The 26,416-nt window shown below is 39.4% G+C and overlaps 2 long non-coding RNA genes across 2 annotated transcripts in view; one reads left to right on the forward strand and one right to left on the reverse strand.

Annotated features, from left to right (window-relative positions):
* Positions 1-1,783: 1,783 nt before the first annotated feature.
* LOC123286088 (uncharacterized) lies at positions 1,784-26,228 on the reverse strand. The gene is made up of 3 exons (XR_006528319.2): positions 26,036-26,228; positions 7,898-7,997; positions 1,784-3,425 (listed from the first exon to the last, which is right to left on the reverse strand). It is a non-coding gene; the product is annotated as an uncharacterized lncRNA (long non-coding RNA).
* Positions 21,379-26,416, forward strand: part of LOC123286087 (uncharacterized) — a 34,491-nt gene continuing 29,453 nt past the window's right edge. Inside the window, exons 1-2 of the long non-coding RNA XR_011503160.1 lie at positions 21,379-21,609; positions 21,701-21,743. This is a non-coding gene — a long non-coding RNA (uncharacterized lncRNA). The remainder of the gene's footprint in view (positions 21,610-21,700; positions 21,744-26,416) is intronic.

The raw sequence follows: 26,416 nt of genomic DNA on the forward strand, positions 1-26,416 counted from the left end.
CGGATGTCCAGGGAGTACATGCTAGATAAGGGCAATTAGGAAGCAAGTCAGCATCCACCCCTTTCTGGAGAAGCCCATCATGATACATGGTTTGTAATGATTCTCAATTTCTCCTCCGTGATTGAAAAAGCTCCCTGCATTAAGAAGCTCCCACTTAGATCTTTCCATTTTTTTCTGTCGCCTAAGAAAGAAACAGAACTGATTAGCAGAGACGAGAGAGAGAGATTTGAGAGATTGATGTTGAGTCAGAGAAAGGTAAAAGGAGCAAAATTCAAAAGTAGATTTTAGAAATGCTAATTTAGGAATTCACTGATGAGAAAGTGTCTGCCATTGGTCTGCATAGTAATTTGGAGGGAGGAAAGGAAAGAATGTGCAAAATAGAATTGCTTTAGAGGCGCTGGGCTGGGGAGTAGTCATCTGATGAACATCCAAGTGACTGTAAGGAGGCATCCAGAAAGGGGTGTGCTAGCTGACCAGACCCACACTCACCCAAGGCTTCAGCAACCTGGGACCAAGACTCAGGGAAATCTGCTGTCCCGGGCACTCTGGAGAAACCATAGTTTCTGTCACGTGTAGTTGGTTCCCTTGCACAGAGTCACACTCAGTGGATGTTACTGAACTGGATTCAAAACGTTCTATGGCCTGAGAAAATCATTTGCTCAAGAGGAAACCAGAAAAAAAGAAAAGGGGGGAAAACTACAAGCTCTTCGGTGTGGTCTTGGAGGGAAACCACCTCTCCTGCTCTGTCATGACCTGTTCCCCCAGCAGGAAAAATCGCAGAGCCATTTTCTCACACCTGTGTGGCAGAGACACAAACAATACTCACATTGAGGACACGGCTATGTGCTTTTCCTTTCCATTTTCAGACTCTAATCAAAGTTCAGTCTTAAGCTATGTTTATGTTCTTCAGTGTGAAAAAGAATTCTCCTCCTTCTCAGGATTCACAATGTAGGACAAACTAAAGACATAAACAGCAAGGTCAAGGGGAAAGCCCGCGATGGCTGTGAACTCAGCATGCTGCTGTAGCCCAGAGAGCCTCTGAGAAAGGGTAATCCCCCAAAAGAAACACTCTGAAATTGGCCCTGAAGTGTCAACAAGGTCACGTGTTTAACTGAAAATTGAAAGGTAAGTATACTTTAGAAAATAAATACATAAAAATAAAACTTACCTGATAGGATAGTGGCCAAAACTATCAAGAACAATTTCAATGTTCTTTTTAATTTATTTATTTTTAATTACATTAGAGTTTATTGGGGGGAATCTTCAAGGTACTTTTTTCCAGATGGAAAGTTGTTTAATTAAGAAAATGTCAAACTCCTAATTCCAGCAAATTGAAGGATCTTGCCTTAGCAGAGGTTAAGGAGATATGTGAATGACCTAATGGCTTATTTAAACTTTTTAACAAAGTTCATATCTTTATTGGTTGCTATTCTGTGTGAGAATTGTAAACTTGTGGGCATATCAATTTGCTGCTTTTGGAAGTTAGTTCTAGGGTGGGAAGAGGGGAACAGTACAGGGTTCAAAGTCTTAGCCATTGGCAATTTAAAGCGTACAAAAGATTTATATCAATCAGATTTGCAGGGGAAAATCCTGCTGCTGCTGCTGCTGCTCTCCGGGCCATTAGGTAAAGCCAAAAAGAGACTAATGATCCAATTCTTCTCCCTTCTTTCAGCTCATCTCTCAAATGTTCCCTGAAAGTGCAGACTTTGTACCAGGAATGATAGAGAACCAGGCAGTCTCTTCCCCTTAGAAGCTCACGGTCCATTGGAAAAGATAAACAAGCATCAGTCAGCTATACTCTCCACAGCAGTGCTGCTGACTTTCTCTTCATGTAAAACTCCAGTGCTGATTTTGTAGCCAATTTGCACAGAGTCCATTTGCGTCGGAGACTCTCTCTTTGTTGGATCAGGCCCTCCCCAGAAAGAGGCTTCCCGTGGCAGCCACTGTGTGACACCTGGAAAATCTTGCTTGGTATGTTCTCTTGGCTCTAGAGTCCGCTAGAGTCTGCATGAGTCCAAGATCCTCTGTCTGGCAGGATGTGCTGGATTGCCTGGCTGTCCTTTCATCCTCATTTTCCCAGTCCCCATCTTGGCTCCATCTCCTGCACCTGCCCTGCTACTATTGCCTGGTCTTTCTCTTGTGGATTCTCTGTATAGACTCTTCACCCCCAGGTTTTGATGACATCACTCAGGATATTACCTTACATAAGGAGAGGTTAACCAACAGGATGGCAGTTCATTCATTCAAGAAATATTTCTTCACGGCCAGGCATTGTTCTAGTCACTGGGGGTATATCAGTGAGCACTCCCTTACCTCGCAGACCTTGAATTCCAGTGGTTGGAAATAGGCAGTAAGAATATAGACCAATAAATATACCTGTACCTAGATATGTGCTTGGAAGAGATTTTTTAAAAGGGAAGGGAGTTAAAGGTGATGGACGAAAGGAGGCCATTTTAGATTTGGGTCAAGGATAAGGATCCTAAGTGAAGTGAGGGAAGAAAGTCACTCAATATTGGAGGAGAGGAAGAACATTCTAAGCAGAGGGAACAGGAAGTACGTAGGCATTGAAGCAGGAATTGTTTCACACGTGTCCCAGAAGAGCTGTGTTGACTAGTTTTAAGCAAGGATGCAGCGAGACCTGATACATGATTTAAGGGGATGGCTGTGGGTGCTACGTGGAGAGTAGAGTCTGGAGCAAGAATGGCAGCAGGGAGGTCACTTAGGGAGATCACGTGCTAGTGCAAGGGAAAGGCGCGTAGCTGGGATCAGGGTGCCAGGAGCAGTGTAGGTGCAGAGAAGCCATCCTCTTTGGTGTATATTTTGGATAGAGCTGATAGGAGTAGTTGTGGCAAGACAACCACGTGTTTTGTTTGAAGTTCCTTTAGACCCCCTGGTACAGAGGCTGAGCAGGCTGTTGGTACATGAGTCTGGACTTCAAGGAGGGCTGGGCCTGAAATTATAAATTTGGAAGGCTATCTAAAGCATGAGACTGGGAGAAATCACTTAAGGAGTGAGTATAGGTGAGATGAGTGGTGCTGGGCCTGGCGTACAATGTTTAGGAGATGACAAGAGTACAGGATAGGGCAGAGCAGCTGGTGTGCAGGACGAAGGCAGGAGCACATGGTGGTTTTCACTCGCCCACAGATTGAACCACCTGTTACCTCTGACCCTTTCTCTGCAGGTCCTCACTGCATGTGTCCACATTCAGCTCATTCTTCAACGTCTGCGCTCTGTCCTATTTCTTCCATAGAGTTTCCCCAGAAGCTTCAATGTGAACCGCTCTCCTCTTTCTGAGAGGTATTCTGTAAAGCATCTCTATTTTGATCCTTTTTTATTTCAAATATGGTTCTTGTTCTTCCAAGAAGATTTTTAAGCTTCTGAGAACATGGAGTAGTCTTACATTTATTCGGCATCCTTCTTAGCACCTGCATATAGTTAAAATACAAAAATTGTAAGTGCGTACCAAGCAAATACTGTTAAAAGGAGAGATGGCAAAACCCCAGAAGGTAACCTAACCATGACATCACTTTAAAGGAAAGAACAGAAGGAAAAAATCTGCACTCCTAATGAACCAGAAGGTCTCCTGATCTCTATTTATATAATAATAGAAGTAGAAACAGAAGATATAGCACTATAAATCATCAAATTAAATCTTATACTTGCATTGAATTATGGAATTGCGAACTTGAGGCAAAACATTTTATGTAAAGTGATATAAAGCTTCCTTTTATTCGAATGAATAAAAAGCTTCCTTTTAGTCATTCAAAAACTGTTTATGGAGCACCTTTTATGTGTTGGACGCTATCTAGTTTTGGGAACACAGCAACAGACAAATGTCTCTGCTCTCATGGAACTTGTTATTCTCAGATGGTGAGAAGCAAGCACCCTAAAGAGAAACACTGCAGGGAGAGGTAACAGGGAATGAAGGAAGAAAAGTGCTATTTAAGATGGGGCGATCAGACATCACCAAGTGCTACCCCTGTCAAGGTGTTATATGCTGCATGTACAGGAATCTCTGGCATGTTGTCCATCAACTTTGTGATTCTTCAACCTTTGAAGTTAGAGTCAAATTTTTGTCATAGTCTTAAGTCTTTAGGAGCCAAGTCTCTTGAATGAAGTAGATGATCAAATTGTATAATTCTGGTTGGGGTCAAAATAGTAGATGACTATAAAGTAATATTTCCTGCGTGGTTCATTAACTGGCTTTGGAGGAAATATAATAATGGAATTTCAAAAATTCTCTGAGTGTCTGGCATAGAATAAGTACGTGTTATGTGTTTCAATGAATGAGTAATTGAAACATCCCTATCTACACTTTCCCAAGATGTCTGCTCTGAAGTCAGTAATATTAATTTGAACTCTGCTGTTTTTTAATAAAACAGTCACATTTGTTTGTAACCACATCTCAGAAAGCTCTGTTTAAAAACTGTATTGTTAGAACTTAAATACTTTTAACCAAAGTCTGTTGCAAAAATTCCAGAATAAAGATCAAATACAATGTGGTCTCCAAAGTGAGTTAGAAAGTTCAAAGCAGAATTCGTCTGAATCTGTTAACAGGTGACATTCCAAAGTTGTAAATGTTATTTTTATTTAAAAGTTAAGCGTGGAAGATAAAGGCATGTGATCCCTTTATAAATAATTTGTGATGGTGGATTTTGGCAGGAGCCTTGGCATTAACTATCAGGAAAATTCAGAGTCAGTACAAATAAATGTGAGTAAGTGACTGCATCAAAAACAAGGGAAACAACTTAGATTGAAAAAACAAATTCTGGTTGGAGAACACTTCCCATATTTGGAGATTTTGTCCATTGGATAAGATTTGTTTTGCTTATGAGAAGGCAGCACAAAATTTCCACGCAAACAAACCTTAGACTGGAATCCCAGGTTCACTGCTCACTAGTTGTGTAACAGGAAAATTTTCATCCTCCCTGAACTGAGTTTCTTCATCTATAAAAATGTGAATTTTTTTAATATCAATAACAGGGTTAATTTTTTTTCTAATGATGACTTTTATTAGAGTGTTTCATGGTTCAAATAGCAGAAAATCTACAGCTAATTGCTGTAAACAACAGGGAATTTGTCAGCTCACACAAATAAAATGTTCTGAAGTGGGGCAAGCTTCTGGGTTGGTTTGCGCCAGAAGTTCCCCCCCTTTTTTTTGTTTACTGTGGTAAAATATTCATAACATAACACTTACCACTTTAACGAATTTTAAGTATATAGTTCAGTGGCATTAAGTGCGTTCACATTGTTGTGAAACCACCACCAACCATCGCCAGAACTTTTTCATCATCCCAAATTGAAACTATGTACCCATCAAATAGTAACTCATGTTCCCCTCTTTCCTCAGTGCCTGGTAACCACTCTTCTACTTTCTGTCTCTATGAGGGACTGTGAATGGTTATTTTTAATGTATGAGCGTGCCTATCGCAGTGCTAATATTCAGCCAGTAGTGGGGAAATGGTGCCTGTACAAGAGAAGAGCAATCATAAACTCAGACTTCCAGCTGAAGGCAAAAGGTTCATGAAGCAACATAGGAGGGAGCTGAAGAGTCAGAGAGGTGCTAAGCCCCAAACACAAAGAGAAGTGATTAAACATTGGAAGGAGATTCACTTCTTAAGTATTTCGTGCCAATCTGGCATGAAATCAGAAGCCAAAGCAGTATTTACACTTCTCTTCTCATTTGGGCTTTTGCCTCTATGGCTTCGAAAGTCTTCCAGTTGTCTTCTCACCACCAAACTCATCCTCTCCAATCCACCCCCCAAAAATGGCCGTCACTATAATTTTCAGAAAACATCAGTGCTTCATTTCTGCTGCTGCCAATTCCTCAACAGTGAGCAGAGAACTTCAGGGAGAAAACTCAAGGCTCCCCTGGCCTGGAAGTGAGCTGGGAAATAGACACTGATCCTGTCGGTAACCATGGAAACCTGGTGATCGTGTAAGGTTGGATTAAGCTGAAAGGAGTAATGAGACTGTATGCCTGTAATATAATACCTGAGTGGAGCTTGGCACTCTGAGATTTCCTTCTGCAAAGCAGGGTTTGAACTCTAGCCAACAGATGAGTGTGATGTGGAGGATGCCCTGGAGGAGCCAGGGGGATGGATGCCTCAGGACTGTGGTCTTCAGGAGAAAACCCTCGATAGTGGGTGTGAGCTACACGAGATGCACCAGAGCTATGAAACACCCTCCACACATCTCACAGGTACATCAAACAGTAAACATCCCCACATATGAAGGGAAAGCAGAGCCCCACAACCTCTGCTTCCAATTAAAGAGAAGCACAATTGCATGATTTGGAAACTGAGGAGCAATGATTCCGTTAATTAAGGGTTTTAATGACTTTGTTGTAAAAAAGTCTCCTGAGTATAAACTTGGAATAAGATGGAAAGAATTTGTTTTTACCATGTTGGACCTAAATTAACCTGGCTATCCTTAAAACTTAAAAAAAGAAAAAAAAGCAAGAAGAAGATTATAGTTTTAATTTTATTTTTAGAAATAAAGTAATTATTTTGAAAAGACTGTGCTTAATTTTATTTTTCATTTAATGTTGTCTCAAAATAGATGGATATTAAAACGTGACACATGAACACCCATTCATGGTGAGCTGGTGTGTCTAAATAATCACAATTTCTGTATGAGTGAGTAATTATAGATAGAAATATTGCATAAAACAATATTTCAAATCCAGAGGTTATTTTTAAGAGATTTTTGGAAAACAAATATTTTATTATGTCAAATGAATACTATCCACCCAGTTTACTGAAAGACACAAGTATTTAGAGAGAGATTTGAAACTATTTGTTCTATAAATATTCAGAGCGTGACAATCTGACTCAAGCTGAAAAGAACCAATTTCTTGTGTTTTCAACTGCAATAGAGCCAGTTAAAGGTTCACCCAACTATTCAAACTCAATTTACCTCAATGGAAAAAATAATCCAGTTGATTTTTTCCTCCCTTTTCTCCACAGTGTTTTTCCAGCATCCTGACAGCTGTACTTTTGTATGCCCAAACATTAGATAACATTTCAGGTTACGATAAGGAAAATGTTATAAATATCAGAGCTGTTCAAAGATGAAGCTGTTCAAAGAGAGGCCTGGGAAGGCAGTAAGTTCCCTGTTGAAGAAGGTGTTAAAATGGGAGTTCCTTAGCAGAGAATTTAAACCTTAGGTGGCTAAGCCAGGTGAATGTTTAGCCTTGAAGGTTCTGGGAGTCTACGGTTTCTATAATTTCTATGTATGAATTGATGCAATAATTGCCCTGGCTTCCTTTCAAGGAAAAAAAATTGCATGAAATACCTGTTATCGGAGTTATCTAAAGGCACAAGGTAGAGAAGCAAGTGTCATCGTAACGCAAAAATAATGGACCGTTTCCTTACAAAGTTAGTTCCTGAACATTGTTTTCCATGTAACAACTTTGCCCATCAATTAGCACCTTCATCTAATAAGAAATGGTGAAGAACTGCTGAAATTACATGCAAAGATAGTAACAAATGGATCTGGCAGAAGAGAAAATCAATAAGAATGAAAAAATGCTTGGTTCTTCAAATGAAAATTATTTGGATATCAACAGATTAAAATACTTCTTTCGGAAAATCAATTAAGCTATTGAAAAGACATTGAATAAGCTTGAAAATGTGATCCTCATTGGGATTGTGCTATAAGAATGTAACTGTGAGCAAAGGATACTAGGTCATGTTATGCAATTTTCTTAGGAAAATTTTACTTTCCCCCAAATCAACAGCTGAGTCTGTCTTTCATCATCCTAAGAATTTAGTGCACATTTGCAATTACAACTCAATTTGTTAAATCTAAAATAAAATAAACTTCATGTTTTTCTCTCAGATTTCAAGATAAGGTTGCAAACAAACTTTAAACTATTTGCTATGACATTTGGTACCTGTTGAGATGGATTGATTTTGGTGGCCTTCTCTCAAGATAAAATTTTTATTGAGTAACAAGGACCTCCTGTACTTCCAAAGGGAGCTCCTTAAAATAATCTGAAAACAAACACATAAAATGAGATGCATTGTATTAATAATTTTTAAGAAATTATTTAAACTTTCCCACCCTACACAAATCCACAGCAGAAATAGCACATGTATGTCAACCTAAAAGAGAAAAGTCTAAGCCTCTTGTGTCCGAAGCTTCTTTAGAAATCTAAAATATTTCCATTAGTTAATTATACTGAGAACAGTTTATGCAAGGTGGGAAGCATCCCCTGGGATGTCACTCACTGAATGCAATTGTGGGTGACGATGAGTCTTATTTTTAAACGATGCAGGATACCTAGACTCCAGAACTAGGTCTGTCCCAGCTCTGCCTGTGACCTCTGCTCCATGAACCCTGCTATAGCCTCTTGACCCACCTCTAGTGTTTTGGGGTCCAGCACATCAGTCTGAATGCCTCTTGGAGTCCATTTTTACTCCCATAATCCTCACAGGAATCACCTAGGCTTCTTAAAGTAAATTGAACTCTACCCAAGGCTCCGCCTTCACAGTAAGTTACCAAGAAAGACTGCCCTGGACAGGCACAATGTCCAGTTTACTGGAAAACAATTTTGTCCTTCCCTAAATACAGAGTAATGCCCCAGGAGAGATCTGAGCGGTCAGGAAATCCTGGTACTGATGTGGAGGTTTAGGTGTTCTCGGAATTGAGCTAGGAACACTTTGAAGGCAGTTTCAGATAAGACAGAGCCACAACTGTAGACTAGAGCCCAAAGACCAGACCAAAAAACCTTTCAAGACCTTTCTGGCACCTCCCTCACCATTTGCAGAGCTTATAACCTCCCACCTTGGCCATAAACACACTGGCCTTTTGGCCAAGGCAGCAAGGTGTCGCTTTTGAAGAGCAGACCCTGAGGTAGCCTTCTCCTTTACGGGAGTTTTTCACTTACTCGCTCATCCTTGGGAGAAAGGGCTTAACCTCTGGCTGCCTCCCTTTATTACATAATCTGCTCCTCAGTGAGGGCCCAACCCTAGTTGCTGGTTGCTTATTTGGAGGAAGATAATTTTAAGTTCTAGACTTTGAATTCTGTAAAAGCTTATCTGATGGCTTAACGTCATTTTCCTCTATGTTGGCAAATTCATGCTAAATGTGTTTATTGAATGTGACACATTTTCCATGAAGTAATAGGACAAAGTCTTCAGCTGCCTACGTTGCTCCTACTTAATTAGTTCTCCTTGTCTTAGGAAGAGGAAGCCCAGTCCCAGGTTGGCCCCTGGCTCTAAACAAACCCAGCACAAGCCCCAGGAGCTCCTCCGAGGGACATACCAAGACAGTGTCTCACAGTCTGTGGAGTTCCTCGTGGAAATGTGACAGAGATCAGAAATATGTAGGCCTTTCTCTGTGCCTGTCTTCTAGACGCCCTGTGGGGGCTGGCAAAAAATGTTCTTATTCTCCAAATATTCACTGGCATGTATTTGTGTAGTAAAATTCTGTTTGGGGTTTGTAGTTGGTGTTTTTAAATGAACATCTGTTATTCTCTTTCAGTCTAGAGGTTCTGAACCCAGCTGGGTGGGGCAACTTGGCTTCCTCAAGCACCTCTGTTCAGTTGCAAATGGAGCCTGTCATCCATCAGCTGCCTGTTGATTGGCTGACCAGCTGCCACTCATCTCCCACAGCTGTTTTGGCTCTGAGAGGCTCGTGGGTGGGGAGGGAGAGATGGGGTCAGGGTCAGCTTGTTCTGTGCACACAGCCCATGGGAGTTCCAGAAGCAGGGATGTTTCATTAAACTGCTCTGATCAGCCATTGCTGAATTCCAAAGTCACAGACCTGAGTGAGTGTGAAGCAGGCAGAGGGTCTGGTGTGTACCTTTGAGAATGGTGAGTCAGAGCAGATTAGTTTTTAGAACAATCGTTTTTACTTCCTGGTGTCTCTCTTCCCTATTTCTATGATAGGGGATTTTAGATAATGTGGCCTGTGCTAAGGCAAATGAGAGATATGGTTACAAAGAGTGCTTTATTTTCACCAAAGAAATATGCTCTGTGGACTTATATTATGAGTTCTATATTATTCAGAGGAGGAAGTTTATCTTCTACGTGACTCAGTACCACCAAAACCAAAAATACTGCAAGTTCCCTAGACCACTCCAACTCTAATGGCTTCAGGACCCTGGATTTCAAGAGAACAAAATGCAAGACTTGAAAAGCTCTATCTCCAAATCCTTCAGCAAAATTATATCAACAGTCATAGTGATCCATCTGACACACTGTTGTAGGATGATTACTCTTCCTGACTCACAGCTCGTTGTGTTATTGTCTTGCTCAAATTCCTATAATAGCTTGCAGCTGTCAAAAATACAGATCACACTCTTTATCTTGGCGCTTAAAGTCATTTATGATCTGACCTCAAACTACTTGTCCAAACTCCTATTGCCAACTGCTGCCATTAATGCCTCCTTCAATCTAGCCAACGTGCACCACCTACTATTTCTTTGTTCTCCCTTCTTCTTCCACTTCTGTATTTTTGCTTATTCTGTTTCCTCATCTCCCCAAGTCCAGCTGCCCCCTAACTGTCCAGGCCAGTTCTAATGCATCTGCTCCATAAAGTCGTCCCTGAGCCCTCCCAACTGAGCCCATCTCTGCCTCCTCCAAATAGCCAATTACTTTCCCCCCTCTGTCTCAAAGCGCTTTCTGCCTGCAGTTATACTTCACTGTGCCCAGTTGTCTGACCTTCTCTCGGAAGAGCAGACAGACCTGTGTCCAGTTAATCTTTATATTTTCCCTAGAGCCTGGGTCTTGCAATTAGCATGTGCTTGTTAAATTTTTGTTACAAATATAGCAATGGACATTTGTAGAGAACTTTGGAATTTCCAAAAGGGATTCACATTCATTAATTCATACAATTCTCACAAGTGAAAATAGAAAGAACAAGTCTTCTCCTTATTACAAATGAAGAGAAGGGAAAGGGAACTAACTTTTAGTCAGAATTAACTTTTACTTATTTATCGAACTATTATTTGTGTCATTCTTTTTATTTATTTAGTTTATTGAGGTCATAACAGATTATAATGTTGTGAAATTTCAGTTGTACAATATTATTTGTCAGTCACCAAATATATGTGCCCCTTTACCCCTTACACTCAACCCTCAACCCCCTTCCCCTCTGGTAATCACTAAGCTGTTCTCTTTGTCCATGTGTTTGTTTATCTTCACATATGAGTGAAATCATACATTGTTTGTCTTTCTCTATTTGGCTTATTTTGCTTAGCATAATACCCTCAAGTTCCATCCATGTTGTTGCAACTGAAGCGATTTTTGTCTTTTTTATGGGTGAATAGTATTCCATTGTGTGTATATACGTATATATATATATATATATGTATATACACCACACCCTTATCCAATCATTGTTTGATGGGTACTTGGGTTGCTTCCACATCTTGGCTATTGAAAATAATGCTGCAATGAACATAAGGGTGCATAAGTCTTTTTGAATTGCTGACTTCAAGTTCTCTGGAAAAATACCGAGTAGTAGGATAGCTGGGTCTTGTGATATTTCTATTTTCAATCTTTTGAGATATCTCCATACTGCTTTCCATAGAGACTGCACCAATTTGCATTCCCACCAGCAGTGTATGAGTGTTCCCTTTTCTCCACATCCTCTCCAACGTTTGTGTTTTTCTGTCTTGGCAATTCTAGCCATTCTGACTGGTGTAAGATGATATCTCATTGTAGTTTTAATTTGCATTTCCCTAATGATTAGTGATGTGGAACATCTTTTCATTTACCTGTTAGCCATCTATATATCTTCTTTTGAAAAATGTCTATTCATATCCTCTGCCCATTTTTGGATTGGGTTGTTTGTTTTTTTGTCGTCGAGATGTGTGAGTTCTTTATATATTTTGGAGATTACCACTTGTTGGATATATGATTTGCAAATACTTCCTCCCATTTGGTGGGTTGTCTTTTCATTTGTTCATGGTTTCCTTTGCCTTGTAGAAGTTCTTTTGTCTGATGCAGTTCCATTTTTTCATTTTTTCCTTTGTTTCCCTTGCCTGAGAAGACATGGTACTCAAAAAGATCCTTCTAAGACCAATGTCAAAGAATGTACTTCCTATATTTTCTTCTCAGAGTTTTATGGTTTCACATCTTCTCTTCAAGTCTTCCATCCATTTTGGGTTAATTTTTGTGTGTGGTGAAAGATAATGGTCTACTTTCAGTCTTTTGCATGTGGTTGACCAGTTTTCCCAACACTGTTTTTTGAAGAGAATTTCCTTTCTCCAATGCATGTTCTTAGCTCCTTTGTCAAAGATTAGCTGTCCGTAGATGTGTGGTTTTATTTCTGGGATTTCAGTTTTGTTCCATTGATCTGTGTGTCTGTTTTTGTACCATATAATGCTGTTTTGATTACTGTAGCTTTGTAGTATATTCTGAAGTCAGGGATTGTGATGCCTCCAGCTCTGTTCTTTGTTCTCAGGATTGCTTTAGCTATTTGGAGTCTTTTCTTGCCCCATGTGAATTTTAGGATTCTTTGTTCTATTTCTGTGAAGAATGTCATTGGGATTCTGATTGAGATTGCATTGAATCTGTAGATTGCTTTAGGTTACTACTTAAATACTGGACATTTTAACTATGTTTATTCTTCTAATCCATGTGCATGGAATATCTTTCCATTTCTTTATGTCATCTTTGATTTTTTTTTTAATAATATCTTATAGTTTTCATTGTATAGATCTTTCACCTCTTTGGTTAAATTTATTCCTAGATATTTTAATCCTCTTGTTGCAATTGTAAATAGGATTGTATTCTTGAGTTCTATTAGAGTATAGAAATGCAACTGATTTTTGTAAATTGACTTTGTACCCTGCAACTTTGTTGTAGTTGTTGATTATTTCTAATAGTTTTCTGATGGATTCTTTAGGGTTTTCTGTATATAAAATCATGTCATCTGCAAACCGTGAGAGTTTCACTTCTTTGTTTCCTCTTTGGATTCCTTTTATTTCTTTTTCTTACCTAATTTCTCTGGCCAAAATCTCCAGCACAATGTTGAATGAGAATGGTGAGAGTGGGCACCTTTGTCTTGTTCCTATTCTTAGAGGGATGGTTTTCAGCTTTTCCCCATTGAGTATGATGTTGGCTGTGGGTTTATGATATATGGCTTTTATTATGTTGGGGTACTTTCCTTCTATACCCATTTTATTGAGAGTTTTTATCATAAGTGGATGTTGGATTTTGTCAAATGCTTTCTCTGTGTCTATTGAGATGATCATGTGGTTTTTATTCCTCACTTTGTTAATGTGGTGTATCACTTTGATTGATTTGTGGATGTTGAACCATGCCTGCATCCCTGGTATAAATCCCACTTGATCATGGTGTATGACCCTTTTAATGTATTGCTGTATTCAGTTTGCCAATATTTTGTTGAGGATATTTGCATCTATGTTCATCAGTGATATTGGCCTGTAATTTTCCTTCTTTATGTTGTCCTAGTCTTGCTTTTGGATCAGGGTGATGTTGGTCTTGTAGAATGTGTTAGAAAGTGTTCTGTCATCTTCCATTTTTTGGAATAGTTTGAGAAGGATAGGTATTAAATCTTTGAGTGTTTGGTAGAATTCTCCAGAGGAGCCATCTGTTCCTGGGCTTTTATTTTTTGGGAGATTTTTGATTACTGTTTCAATCTCTTTACTTGTAATTGGTCTATTCGGATTCTCTATTTCTTCCTGGTTTAATTTTGGGGGGTTGTATGAGTCTAAGAATTTATCCATTTCTTTTAGATTGTCCAATTTGTTGGCATATAGTTTTTCATAGTATTCTCTTATAATCCTTTGTATTTCTGTGGTATCCATAGTAATCTCTCCTCTTTCATTTCTAATTTTATTTATTTGAGGCTTCTCTCTTTTTTTCTTAGTGAGTTAGGCTAAGGGTTTGTCAATTTTGTTTATCTCCTCAAAGAACCAGCTCTTAGTTTCACTGATCCTTTCAGCGGTTTTTTTGGTTTCAATTTCATTTATTTCTGCTCTAATTTTTATTATTTCTCTCCTCCTGATGACTTTGGGCTTTGTTTGTTCTTCTTTTCCTAGCTATGTCCGTGTAGTTTAAGATTGCTTTTTTTTTGAGACTTTTCTTGTTTGTTAAGGTGGGCCTGTATTGCTAAGAACTTCTCTCTCAGGAAAGCTTTTGCTGCATTCCATATGAGTTGGTATGGTGTATTTTCATTTTCATTAGTCTCCAGATATTTTTTGATTTCTTCTTTAATTTCTTCATTGATCCAATGGTTGTTCAGTAGCATGTTGTTTAGTTTCCACATGTTTGTGACTTTCCTAGCTTTTTTCTTGTAGTTGTTTTCTAGTTTCATAGCATTATGGTCAGAAAAGATGCTTGATATGACTTTAATCTTCTTAAATTTATTGACGTTTGCCTTGTTTCTCAATGTATGGTCTGTCCTTGAGAATGTTCCATGTGCACTTGAGAAGAATGTGTATTCTGCTGATTTTGGATGGAGTGTTCTGTATATATCTACTAAGACCATCTGGTCTGGTTTTCATTTAGTTCCACTATTTCTTTGTTGACTTTCTGTCTGAATGATCTATCCATTGATGTAAGTGGGGTGTTAAGGTCCCCTACTATTATTGTGTTGCTGTTACTATCTCCTTTTAGGTCAATTAACAGTTGCTTTATGTATTTTGGTGCTCCTGTGTTAGGTGCATATATTTATAAGTGTTACGTTCTCTTGGTGGAATGTCCCTGTTATCATTATATATTGCCCCTCTTTGTCTCTCATTGCCTTTTTTATCTTGAAGTCTACTTTATCTGATATAAGTATGGCAACACCTGCTTTCTTTCTTTGCCATTAGCTTAGAGTATCATCTTCCATCCCTTTACTCTAAGCTTGTATTTGTCTGTAAAACTGAGATGTGTTTCCTGGAGGCAGCATATTTTTGGGTCCTGTTTTTTAATTCATCCAGCCACTCTGTGTCTTTTCATTGGAGGATTCAATCCTTTTACATTTAGAGTGATTTTTTTTTCTAAGGAAGATTAGCCCTGAGCTAACATCTGAGCCCATCTTCCTCTATTTTATATGTGGGACGCCTGCTATAGCATGGCTTGATAAGCAGTGCATAGGTCCGTGCTAGGGATCAGAACTGGTGAACCCTGGGCCACCAAAGCAGTGCATAAACATAACTGCTGTGACACTGAGTGGGCCCCTAGAGTGATTATTGATATATAAGGGCTTAATGTTGCCGTTTTATCACTTGTTTTCCCTTTGTTCTATATTTCACTTTTTCTCATTCTATGTATTTCAGACTGCCATTTCAGTTTGGCTCTCTATGATGGTTTTCTCAGTTTTCTCTTTATTTATCATTTATGTCTCTGTTCTGTTTTTTTGTTTAGTGGTTACCATGAGGTGTGTATAAAAGATCTTGTAGACGAGATTGTCCACTTTCTGATATCCTCTTATTTCCTTAGTCTAAGCAGGTTCCATCCCTTTCCTCTTTCCCATCTACATTATTGTTGTCACAACTTATTCCATTTTGTGTTGTGAGTTTGTGGTTAAAATGAAGTGATTATATGTATTCTTGATGTTTTCCTTCCCTTTATCTTTAATGTTATAATTAAGTATTTGCTAATCTGTTCTGATAGAGAGCTGCAATTTTCTGATTTTGTCTGCCTATTTATTTCTTGCTCACGGTTTTGTACCCCTTTCTTTTTTCTTCAGGTATGAGGGCATTCTTGATCATTTCTTGGGGGGCGAGCATCTTGTGGTGATGAACTCCCTCAGCTTTTGTTTATCTGGGAAAGTTTTTATTTCTACATCATATCTGAAGGATATTTTCGCTGGATTGAGTATTCTTGGCTGTAGGTTTTTGTCTTTCAGAACTTTGAATATATCATTCACTCTCTCCCAGCCTGTAAGATTTCTGCTGAGAAATCCACTGAAAGCCTGAGAGGGGTTCCTTTGTAGGTTATTTTCTTCTGCCTTACTGCCCTTAATATTTTTTCTTTGTCATTGACTTTTGCCAGTTTTACTAATATATGCCTTGGAGAAGGTCTTTTTACATTGATGTAATTAGGAGTTCTATTATTTTCTTTTAGTTGTAATTCCAGCTCCTTCCCCAGGTTGGGGAAGTTCTCAGCTATTATGACTTTGAACAAGCTCTCTGCTCCTTTCTCCCACTCTTGTCCCTCTGAATACCTATAATCTTTATGTTGCGTTTCCTAATTGAGTCATATTTCTCAGAGAGTTTCTTCATTTCTTTTTAGTCTTAGTTCTCTCTCCTCCTCCATCTGATGCATTTCTATATTCCTATCCTCTTTATTGCTAATTCTGTCCTCCATAATATCAGCTCTATTATTTAAGGACTCCAGATTTTTCTGTATCTCACTCATTGTGTTTTTCATCTCCAACATTTCTGATTGGTTTTCTTTATAATTTCAATCTCATTTGTGAAGAATTCCTTCTGTTCATTAATTTTATTCCTGATTTCATTGAGCTGTCTTTCTGAGTTCTCTTGTAACTAGTTGAGTTATTTTATGATAGCTATTTTGAATTATCTGTAATTTAGATTGTAAATTTCTGTGCCTTCAGGATTGATTTCTAGGTGTTTGTCTTTTTCCTTCTGGTCTGGAGTATTAATATAACTCCTCATACTATTTGATGGGTGGATTTGTGCCTTCACATAGTGATAGTATCTGGTCATAGATTCCACCTGCTGCCACTGGGGATAGAGGGAAGCAGGAGCTGTGTATTCTGAGTCCACTGTGATACCTGTCAGCTGTGCCTGTCCAAGACTGGGCCACTCCTTGGGACCACAGCAGCCCTCTGGGCTCTCCCACTGGATGGGAAAGTGATCACATGGGGGCTCAGGGCTGCTGCCACCTGCTCCCACAGTCCCACTGAGATGTGCTCCCCACTTTGGGGCCACAGTGGTACTATGGGCATTTGTGGAAGTCAGGACCTCATTCACCTGGGCACACAGATCTGCTGCCATCTCCTTCTAGGTCTCACCAGCCATTATGCTTGATGGGCAGGGACTCCTTACTGGTTTCAAGCCTGGGCCACTCCCTGAGGATCATGGCAGCACTGTGGGCTCTCCCACCAGATGAAAAAGCAATCACATAGGCACTCAGAGATGCCATCACCTGTTCCCACAGTCACACTGAGGCACGCTTCCACCCTTGGGGCCAGAGCAGTGCTATGGTGCTCCAGCTGGGAGAGCCATTGCACACATGCATATGGCCCCAAGGGAGCCTGTCTCTACCACCTCCCCGGGAGTAGTCAAGCCACCTTCAGATGTATAGCTGTGTGGGTCTCTCAGGTGTCCTGTTGTGCTGTGTGGGTATCCTTCATTGATCAATGGATGTCTATTTAGTTGTAGTTCAAAGGGGATGAGCTAAAGGGAACAGCTCACTCTGCCACATTGCTGACATCACTCGGATTTGTGTCATTCTTAATGCCTGCCTCTTCTGCCATATTGTTAAGCTAGAGAGCAGAAACCATGTCTATTTTTTCACTGTTTTATTTTCAGTGCCTAACACACTGTCAGACACAGTGTAAAAACTCATAAAACCTCTGCTAAATGAGTGACTGAGTGAATACTATGAGACAGCAGTGGGCTGAATGTTCTAAATTTCATTATTTGAATCTCACACCAGGTATCATCTCCATTTCCCGGGCAAGAAAATGTAATCTCCAGGGCACAAAGAGCTTATGTGGGTAACTGGAATTAAAACTCAAACTTGTGATTATACATATCATGTATTTTCCATTACACCACCAGCTTCCCATGAAGAGCCTTTAAGTTGTCTTTCTGTTGCTGTTGTTGCTGTTTTTACCCTTAACTCCTTTATGATTCTATAAAAAGAAATTTTTAAGAGTTATTTTAACTCTTAAATATTTATCTCTGTTAATTGCAGACATCAGAGTTACAAAATAGTAGATAGTGTATTAGTCACTATAGCCAAGTCCTGTAGTGTCCTTGTGTGAGGGTGTATGGGGGTGCACTCTTGGAAGGGAGGAAGTAATTTTCTAAAGATTTCTCTACTTTTACTGCAGTTCTCTGCTTTCTTTGAAAAGAAAGAACTATTTTGATCTAAGAGTGAAAAATAATTAAATTTTCATCATGATTTACTTTATCCTAAGTGATCCAAAGGAATATTCATAGTTATATTTTGACCAGTGTCTTTGAATTGAGGAAATGAACCTATATTGAGCAATCTCCTCACTCAAGGACTTTATTTAGGTGAATCACCTGATGATATAGGAATTATTATCACCTCTATTTTGCAAAAGAAGACATCATTGCTTTCATTTCTAAGCATGAGTTACTTTTATATCTATTAAAATTCAAATGAAAAATTTATCGTTGAATTGCCCAAATATTCTCCTTTCTCTTTATGTGAAATTTGGGAAAAGATTGTCTTCTGATTTAACAACATTCTTCATTCCTAAAATCAAAAGGGGAAACTTTAGCTCTGGATTTTTCTAAATCTTCTTTCATAGTGTTTATACTGTGGTTGGTGGTCAAGTCATTGGGCTTGAAATTTTGTGTGTGGCTAACACAAGCATGCAAAGGTGAGAATTGAATAGTGTCTGATTATTATTTAATGTATTTGGTTTATTTTTGTCACAAGACCAAAATGTTACTTCTCCTTTTCAACATACATTTGGGAAGCCAGTTCTGAAACTACTTCCTTTGAAAGATAGTGTGTTTCAACATCATTTCTAAGAGCGAGTCCAGTTTATTCATACTTTACAAATCTACCTCAATCTGCCTTTACAACCCATGATCTAATTTGCATCTTTAATACTTACTGTGCCTTTAGTCACAGCATATTTTTCTTTCTGTGCAGATCCCAATTACTAAACTACTGGTGAGAAGTCATTCACAAAGTGTATTGGATCAAAACTAAACACCTTAAGACCAAACCTTTGTGCTTTAATGCCATTCCCATGAGCCCTGCTTGATATCCATAGCATGTTCCTGTCATTGTGATATGGATTTAAAGAAAGCTTTTAAAAACATGGCAAATTAGCAAAATCTAATTGTCCGTGGATGGGAAAATTACTCTCAAAATGTAATCCAAAACTGACATCATAAAGAATCTTTTGTAGAAATTTCTGTTCCTGTGGCTACACTTGCAATGCAAAATATTTATGTGAACCCAAATTTTTCACAAAAAACCATGACTGTTGAAAGGGCATCATCTCCTGTCTTCTGACTACTGTCTTTATGTCTCACTTCAAATTTGTCAGGCACTTTTACAGCAAGGGCCCTCTTGAAAGAAACATCTGCGAAGGGAGTTTGGGCCATTGAAACGCCAACTGTAAAAAATTTAAAGGTGTACCTTCAAAATAGAGTTTTCTAAGTAGTTGCATCAATTTAAATAGGAACAGAAGTTCCTTTTCTGAAGATAAGGAAATAAGTAGTCTTTTCTTTGATGGGCCCCCATAGCCACACTTTCAATTGGTTTTTCAGAGTTCCCAGGTCCAAACAGATCAATATCCTTCAAGAACCACAAGGTAAGAGAAGCAGTCCTTGCAAATGCTTCTAAAGCTCTATCCATCTCCCTGCCACCTCTGCCTGCATGTGACGAGCAGTTTCCTTTCTTTGCTGTAGTCCTTAGTCCTGACCTCTATGAATTTACAACTGTCATGGACCTTGATGTTAACTGTCATTTCTTGGTCATCAGGTTTAACATCATTCTGCTGGTTGTCTGGTTCTGGTCTTGGTAGAGCTCTGCCTACTTCCAGTCAATAATGCCCATCTGTGATCTCCTCTAGTCCCCTTCTCCCACTGGGATTTCCCTCCATAGTAGCTATTTACTGTCTCCTTCTGCTCTAAGCAGGCATAACCTCAGAGCTGGTCGACCTACAGGAAGTTCACCTTTCAGGTTTTGGCAAGATATACCCAGTGAGTGCATAATATAACGAATGGAGATGATTTTGAAGGAATTAGTTGCCTAACTAGCGTGATGACAGCCTTTACTCCCTATAACCTCTGGCATTCTCTCTTACTCTCTATGTGCTTCTGGCGTTCTTCTGTGCTACATTCTTCTTCTTCTGACATGGAGGTATGAGTCAGAATAAGGGAAAGAGAAGAGAAAAAATAAAACCACAAGGAAAACACTGCAGGAAAAATATTGATATCTTCAACTGATGAGGAATAAGCCAGAAAATACCTGAGGACCAGTTGAAAGTTATAAATAAATCTTATACAAACATAATAAATTAATTTTAACTCCTCTAACTATTTCAATAACTAAAATGCGGGTTTAGGAAACATCTCACAAAGACCATGCCCAGAGCACTGTACATTTCTTTGATCAATTGGCCACAACAGAAATGTTGTGTACAAACTACAAGTGAGGGAAACACTTGAGTACAGCCTAGGATTGGGATTTCCTGCAGATCTTCATGCTCTTTCCATCTCTTCCTGGCACAAAGATCTTTTTTGGGGGATCAAAACAGGAGATACGCATTTATGCATGCATACATGGTCTTTATTATAACAAATTCTTCTAGGAATGTTAAGAATTGTTGAGAAGAAGTCCCGTGATTTTTAGATAATGCTAAAAATACTAAGAAGATAAATTAGGAAGTTAGCAACAATAAAGAAGTAGATTTAACAAGTATTAAATGAGAGATGGCAGACATTCTACATAGTTCACAAAATCCTTACAGAAGAATCTGAAATACTAAGAAGATGATTTTTCCAAAATGTGGAATTTGACCAGAAGGGAGTATCATTTTTTAAAAACTGAGGCCAGAACATCCATATAAAGAGCTAATTGGTCAATTATCAAGTAGCTGGAATCTCACAATGCCTTAATATCTAGAAATTTGGAAATACTGGGATATTTGGTGGTGTAGGCCCTATAATTTCTTTTTTTTTAAATAATTCAAACTTTGAGTAACATTTCTTAGAATTCCAGCCTCCTGAGTACATGTTCGAGATTTTCCAGTTTCTCTGGCTGTTAATAACAAAATGGGAGGGTGGAATCATTAATGAACAGAATGGTAGCAGGAATGATTGGTTTTTGGGTTGGAGCAAAGATGAGTCGCCTTGAGAATGCACTGTCATGGAAGTCTAGCCCTCTGGAGTTTGGTTTCTGGGCCACTAACTCAAAATTCTTCAGGAAATGGAACAAAAGGAATTAGATTCCATAGTACAAAAGGGTCCCCTTTACATAATTGAGATGGGTTTTTCTGTTTTGATAAAATATAAAATAATTAAAGGGAGGAATGAGAGGTATGACAGAGATGATAGTTACCTTTCAATATTTATTCTCTTCTTCTTTAGTAAGGAGAAACCCACATTTTAGCTTGGAATATAGCAAATATATATATATATATACTCAATCTGCCTTCCAGTTAGGGCTACTTTGTGATTAATTTTGGCCCATGTGGTATAAGTGGAAGTGTTGTGTGATATTTCAGGAGTTCTCCTTAAAGACTGAAAAGCCTTCCTTTGCCTGCCCTCCACCCTGCTGAAGTGACATTTGGAGCTCCAGCAACCGTCTTGTACCAGAAGAAGGACCACTCCCTAAGCATGTTGGAGCAGAACTTTGGAGAAAGACCAGTTCCTTGATGACTGTGAGGTTGCCGTCTCTTCTGGACTTAATGTCTCTGAAATTATTTTACGTGAAAGAATGACACTTCTTTATGAAGGTACTTTTTGTTGGTGGGGGGAGAGGAGTGGTCCATGTTATTCTCAGAAGAACCTAATCCTAAATGAGAAATTCCCCACTTTCCTTCCTAGTACTCTGCTTGGATGTCGTGCTGGGCTTGGGAGAAAGTTGGAGGTAAGTGGGGGCAGTAGTCAGAACAGCTCATAAGTCAGAAGATTTGGCATTCATTGCAGCTGCAACCTGTAGGCATGATTCTCTAGAGAAAAGATAGACAAGGAGTAACTTTTCTAGAAACTGAAAGAGTTTCTGGATTACGTGCTGGGTTGGCCCTTGCTACCCTGCTAAATAAAAGATATAGGAAAATATATCAATGTAATTTTTCCTTTCTTCTCTTAATTCCAAGAGGGGGTTGTGTGTGTGTGCGTGTATGTAATTCTGAGAATGTTACAATTCTGATTTTCTCATGAAGATTAAACGAAATTTCAGTTTTAATATTTTTCATTTAAGTAGTTAACCCATAGAAAATCCTAAAATCTGAGCACCTGTAACTGTGTTCAATTTTAACAGAGTTCTGGCCAGTTTTTTATTTCTGAAAACAAATTCCCCAGCAACTTGGAGTCCCAGAAAGAAAAGTGCTCACGCAGTTGTGGCTGAAACTTCTTGTTTGGGAGCAAACAATATGACCGGTTGTGGTCATACTTCCTATGTGGCTTATATCTTGTGGTGTCAGAGAACAGAGAAGAAAAACATAAGGTTTTGGAGAAAAGGAAAGGAAAAAAATATTAGATGAAGAAGTAAAATCATTTTTCCGATTGAGAGATGGACTCTGTTTTGCCTTGTTGAAAGATGTCTAATAATGAGAGGAGAGTGGGGTAGAAGGACACCTCCATTCACTCTTCTTTACTGCCAGAGTTTGAGTAAATAATCAAATCATGACAAATTACGCCAAAGCTTTTAATGACATTAGCTAGTAAACTGCCATCTGTCCTGATGTCAATTCTTCTTGCATGTGAATTCCAAGGTGTTGCACTTTTATATATTTTAAGCAAATGGGTCAAAACTACCCTGGATCTTTTTGGAAGGTTTTAAAAATAGTTCAGAAAATTCTATTTTCAAATTTTGTAGGTGAGTAGAGAAAGAATAACTCCTGATAACATTAAATCATTTTCAGCAACAAAATCACTTATCAATGGAAGCGTCATTTCATAAAGCCTTTTTCAGAGTGTGGGTTTCTTTTGAAAAGCAATTATTTTCTCACTCTGTTAAAATTCTTTACCTTGAAAGAAGTTATTGAAGTCAATTTCTACAAAAAATATCTGCAATGTAGCATACTGTCAGATCTGCTTAAATCCTCATTGTTTTTACATCATTTAATGGTTGACAAAGAGTTTATACTATGTTAAAAAAAAGACAACAGGCCCAAAATGGAGTCACTAAGCCCCACGTCACCAAACCAAGACTTAACCTAATTCCAGTTCTGGCTCTTCCACAGAAGGAATCTTAGAGTCAATCAGGAATCACCTAATGAGCACTAGTTAGGTCTCCTGCCCGACAGACCTCTGGCATCGCCCACAAGAAGGTAACCTTGCAATAACCAACTGCTTTTCTGCTGAGTATAACTTCCTTGTTCCTACTCCCTTCTGACTGTGAAAGTCTTTCATTTCGTGCAGCTCCTCAGGCTCTTTTCTGTTTGATGGATTGGATGCTGCCTGATTCAAATGAGTTTTTGCTAAAACTCAAAATGTTTAATATGCCTCAGTTTATCTTTAACAACTACACATAAGAAAATGACAGTTTTGACACATTTTATTGTTGCCTTGTGTTTGTGCTGCTGGTGTTATTTTCAAGATGTGGATTGTTTGTTTCTTGGTTTTTGGGTTTTTTTGCGGAAATCTTTTTTAGTCACTTTTCTATCTTGTGAGGTTTGTCTAGATTAAACCAAACACTACATATTTTATTATTTTTTTTTTTAGATTTTATTTTTTCTTTTTCTCCTCAAAGCCTCCTGGTACATAGTTGTATAGTTTTAGTTGTGGGTCTTTCTAGTTGTGGCATGTGGGGCGCCGCCTCAGCATAGCTTGATAAGTGATGCCATGTCCGCACCCAGGATTTGAACCGGTGAAGCCCGGGTCACCAAAGCAGAGAGCGCAAACTTAACCATTCGGCCATGGGGCCGGCCCCAACACTACATATTTTAAAGACACTAGCCAGGCATACATAAACCACAATATGTAATAATTCTCTGAAATCAAGCAAATCAGTGAATTCCCCTATAGAGTGAGGTTCCACCATTCCCCTGAAATAGCTCGCATAAGTCCACGACATGTGACCATCTGACAATCAGGCTCAGTGAGGGAGCCCAGGTTAATCTGTACACTAAATAGTAATGAACAGCTATTCTCTTGTTTATATAGATTAAAAAATTACAAATAGAAGTTCTAATATTTTCTTCCCACGTCAGTAGATTGTCTTGCATACCCCTGTGGTGTATCCAACCCGTTTTGGACACTACTAGGGAATCCCAAACCAACCCCACTTTATAGCATCCACTCATTCAACACTAATGGCAATATCATAACAAGGGGGTCCCCCAGACATGTTCAAAATTTTCTTGTGTGACTAATACAACCCAGTTCAACCCAGAGAACTGACGAACAAGCCTATCCTTCTACCTGCCAGTAATGGGAGCCAGTCCAAGACCCTGGACTCTCTATTTTGTTCCAGCATAAGAATAGCTTGGGCTGGCAAGTGGATTCCAGCCCAGCACCTTTCCACCTTGCTATCCTACCTTTGGGTGGTGAGGCACTGAGAGCTAAGGAGAAGTTGGCTGTGAGACTCGAGCCCAGTACCCAGTCACAGGGCCAATTCTCAATTCCAGCACTTTTACATCAGCGTTTCTTCCTTTTTACTGTCACACCCCACTGTAGCTGCAAGTCATACCTAGAGCACAGAGTTAGGTTTAGCTCAGCGGTCTGCCAACGCAGGGACTCAGAACCCCGTCCTCCTCTTCTCCCCTCTAGCTCCGGGTTTGGGCTTCAAAAGAAAGAGTCTTATTCCATCCCTTTTCCCCCAGATAATGAGGCCGTCACCTTCTATAGGTAACCACGTACAGTGATTCTAAAGAACATGCCTCATTTCAACCTTCAGGCTTCTAACCTCATCTCCTTCTAAGTCTGGCTTCAGTGAATTCAAAGTGCTTTCCCAGCTCCTTTCTTGTTGAAGCAGAGGAAACAAAAACCAATTTTATCTCGCCTGTACTACAATGTTGACAACACACTGTGATCAAGGCACTGTGCTAAGACATTTCCAGTCAGCATTTCATTTAATATTCACACAAGGCTAAGGGGTAGACATGATTATTATCTTCATTTTACAGGTGGAGAAACTGAGGCTTAGAAAGGTTTCCGGCACAGAACAGAAAATGGAAGTTCTATGATGCAAACTCAGGCAAGACTAACTTCAATATCCATAATATAACCACTACACTATATTACAAATCCACAATTATAGTTATGGACAATAGTAGTCTCTACCAGAATCATGCTCAGTGCTGTGATGGAATATTTTTCCTCAACTGGGTCACTGTGTTTGGAGAGACAGAAAGTGTGTGATGGTAGAAATTAGCAAAGTTTGCTGGGAGAAGGTAGAGAACAGAGCCCCTAACTCTGCCTAGAGGGGGACCAGAGAAAGCTTCATACAGGAGGAAACTCTGGAGCTGATGCTTGGAGAATGACTAGGCATTAGCCAGGGAGAAAAGGCTGAATGGACATGCCTGGCAGAGGAACCGTTTATGCAAAGGTGAGGAGGCTTGAGAGAACCAGGCACATTGGAGGACAGCAAACAGCTTTCCATAGTTGGAGCACAAAAAATGGAATTTTGAATGTTGAATGGAGGAGCAGTAAGAGACAAGATGGGAAGAAAAGGTAGAAGGAGAACATGGTGCACTTTGCAAGACGCGCTAAGGGACAGGACTTTTTCTGTAATTGGCAAAAGGCCATTGAAGGAGTGAGTGTAACATGATCATGTTTGTGTCTTAGATAACTTTAAAAATGGATTAGAGGATTGTAATAAGGCTTAGAGCGCTGGGTTGAGAGATTGTATAAGTTTATGACGCCATTTTATTCTAAAACTCAGGAGACACTGCAGGTGTGGCCGGAGCCACTGAGACAGACAAACAGACCAAGGCAGTCTTTTTCACGTTTTCAAGTTGAAGGCCTAAAACCAAACCTGGACTTTTTAAGGCCACTCACTCACTCACTGACTCATTTCTTATTCAACAGACATTAATTTGGCACGGGTTTCCAAGAACTGAGTTCAAAACTAGAGCAAGGTCTTCCCATCAAGTTCACCCCAGGACAAACCCACATCCGTTCAGTGAGCCAGACTAGACAGGCTCTTCCATCTGAGCAGGAAAAGCGTGAGGCCGCCTTTACACATGTCTCTCTCCGCCCTCTCTCTGCACTTACCTTTGTGTATCCGTCTCGCTACCAGAATCCCCGCAGGAACACCCGTCACACTGGTCCATGCAGAGTCCCTGCCTTTTGGATAATCATGTGTGGTGACAAAGGCCTGAGCCACCCCCATGCCAAAGTCCTGCAGAGCTTTCTGGAGAACGACTTGCAGACTATTGTGGGAGAAATGCTAAAGTGGGATTGCACTGGCTGGAGCATTCAGCATCTTTCCCTTATCAGACAAATTTGAGGATAAGTGAAAATCCCCATGTGGTTAGCGGAGGCAACATTTCAAATAAAACCCCCGTAATATCAACAAAGGAAAGTGTGATCATCCCAGCTCTGACCCAGAAAGGATGAAAATTCTGCCTTCTTGCTTGCATAGATTGTTTGAAT

Source organism: Equus asinus, chromosome 5 (genome assembly GCF_041296235.1).
Source record: "Equus asinus isolate D_3611 breed Donkey chromosome 5, EquAss-T2T_v2, whole genome shotgun sequence".
NCBI classification, from domain to species: domain Eukaryota; kingdom Metazoa; phylum Chordata; class Mammalia; order Perissodactyla; family Equidae; genus Equus; species Equus asinus.